Source organism: Ahaetulla prasina, chromosome 14 (assembly GCF_028640845.1).
Source record: "Ahaetulla prasina isolate Xishuangbanna chromosome 14, ASM2864084v1, whole genome shotgun sequence".
Lineage (NCBI taxonomy): Eukaryota > Metazoa > Chordata > Lepidosauria > Squamata > Colubridae > Ahaetulla > Ahaetulla prasina.
The window spans coordinates 237085-239584 of NC_080552.1; the positions used below are offsets into that span (position 1 = coordinate 237085).

At 56.4% G+C, this 2500-nt stretch overlaps 1 pseudogene; it reads left to right on the plus strand.

Annotated features, from left to right (window-relative positions):
* The window catches only part of LOC131185289 (uncharacterized), a 5242-nt pseudogene that overhangs the window by 44 nt on the left and 2698 nt on the right, over positions 1 to 2500 (plus strand).

A 2500-nucleotide genomic window follows, 5' to 3' on the forward strand; every position in this document is an offset into this window, starting at 1 on the left:
CCGTGAGGCGGGCGGGACCGGTCTACCTTCTGGGAAAACGTCTGCAGTTTCAAGAGTCCTGCTTTCTTGGGAAGATTGGAGGTGAGACCTCACACTCACTCCCCTGACCCTGGCCCTGGCCCGGCCCGGCCTAACCCTAGCCCCAGCCCCAGCCTAACCCTAGCCCCAGCCCCAGCCCCAGCCCCAGCCTAACCCTAACCCTAACCCTAACCCTAACCCTAACCCTAACCCTAACCCTAACCCTAACCCTAGCCCCAGCCCCAGCCCCAGCCCCAACCCCAACCCTTAGGGGGTTTACCCTCCAATGGGATTTTCCCATATCTTTTACCTGGAAAGGAAGAAAAGCCTGACTTACAAAGCCAGCACCCTTCTCGGCATACTGATGCGCTGCGAATTCATTGGCGACCTCCATTTTGCTCTAGGAATTCAAGGCGATCAAACCTAACCCTAACCCTTACCCTAACGCTAACCCCAGCCCGGCCCCGGCGGCCCGGCCCGGCCCCAGCCCCAGCCCTAACCCTAACCCTAAGGGGGTTTACCCTCCAATGGGATGTTTCCGTATCTTTTACCTGGAAAGGAAGAAAAGCCCGATCCGCAGCCTGATGTGGTGCGAATTCATTGGCGACCTTCATTTTGCTTTAGGAATTCATGGTGATCTAACCCTAACCCTAACCCTAAAGCTAACCCCAGCCCCAGCCCCAACCCTCCTTCTAACTGTCTTCTGATACCAGCAGCGCTCAGTCCGTAGGGAGAAATGTCACCCCAGAAGACGAAAGCACAGCTTGTCCGATTCCGTTCCCCACCCGTCCCTAACCTATAAGGAATTTGGTGCAGTTCCCCGTCCCAGTTGGTAGGAAGCCGATTGGATTCCCTAAAGAGGAATCTAAAGATCTGAGCAAGGTTTTGTAGTGAGCAGGGCGTGATGGCTTACCTCCACACCGCCGCTATTAGATTTCTGCCGGGCAGGGTCGACCCTACCGAAGCCTAGGACGACTAACAGAATTGAGGGCTTATATAGAAAAGGTCTCTCTCTCTCTCTCTCTCTCTCTCTCTCTCTCCTCCCTCCCTCTCTGTGTGTGCGTGTGCGTGTGCGTGCGTGTTTATACAGCCGGCTAGGTCTGAGGTAGCCAGCCGCTCCTGTTCTTTTCCGGGAAAAGAAGGACGGAGGATTACGTCCGAGCTTTGGCGGAACCTCCCGCTCCTAATAGGGTCGTCGCAGGGTCTCGGCTCAGCCTTTCAGCCGGCCACTAACGGCGGCGGAGAGAACGGTCGACCGGAAAACACACACACACACACACAGTAGATCGGGTTATTTTCAGCTACCCGGCGACTCCCGGAGACCCGGCGATGAAACCGGGCGGCCGTTTCATCAAGGCCACGCACGCGCACGCCCCCCACCCCCACCCCCCCCGAAGATTAGGCCGGAAGACGGAACCTCCCGGTTCTTAATAGGGTCGTGGCAGGGTCTCGGCTCAGCCTTTCACCCAGCGACTAACGGCGCAGCGGAGAGAGGAGCAGTCGACCGGAAAACACACGTACAGTAGATCGGGTTTGTTGTGTCTTGCCCGCCCTCAGAGCAGCCGGGGCCTTCTTACCTGCTCCCGCACACTGAGGAATGTATGCCTCCCGGTCCCAGTCCTGGCTCCATGCCCACACAAACTGCAGAAGGAGAATCTCCCTGCCCCAGCCCTGACTCCATGCCCAGGCAAACGGAGCAGCTAGACCCCTCCCCCTCCTCCACAGCAGGTGAGCCTGAGGAGGGTTTATTACCAACAGCTGATTGGTGTGACCCTCGCATCAGAAGATTGGAGGCGGAGGCTACAGAGGAAGGAGGGCAGGCCTTAATGAGTGCTGAGTCATGGAGCCACACCCCATGGCCTATATAAAGGATCTACTTTCTGGCAGTCTCTGAGTCAGGCAAAGTCAAACTTATCTTGCTGAAGTCACTTACTGGTCTCCTGCCTGCTCTGAGGACTTTGCTAGGACTTTGGGCAGAGCTGCAGAGCACGCCTGATTCGGTTCCCGGACCCAGCCGTCAGCGGAGGAGTGGGACACGACATATACATAAACATATATATATATGTATGTATATATACACACGTACAGTAGATCGGGTTTGTTGTGTCTTGCCCGCCCTCAGAGCAGCCGGGCCTTCTTACCTGCTCCGCACACTGAGGAATGTATGCCTCGGTCCCAGTCCTGGCTCCATGCCCAGGCAAGCGGGCAGCTAGACCCCTCCCCTCCTCCACAGCAGGTGAGCCTGAGGAGGTTTATTACCAACAGCTGATTGGTGTGACCCTCGCATCAGAAGATTGGAGGCGGAGGCTACAGAGGGAAGGAGGGCAGGCCTTAATGAGTGCTGAGTCATGGAGCCACACCCCATGGCCTATATAAAGGATCTACTTTCTGGCAGTCTCTGAGTCAGGCAAAGTCAAACTTATCTTGCTGAAGTCACTTACTGGTCTCCTGCCTGCTCTGAGGACTTTGCTAGGACTTTGGG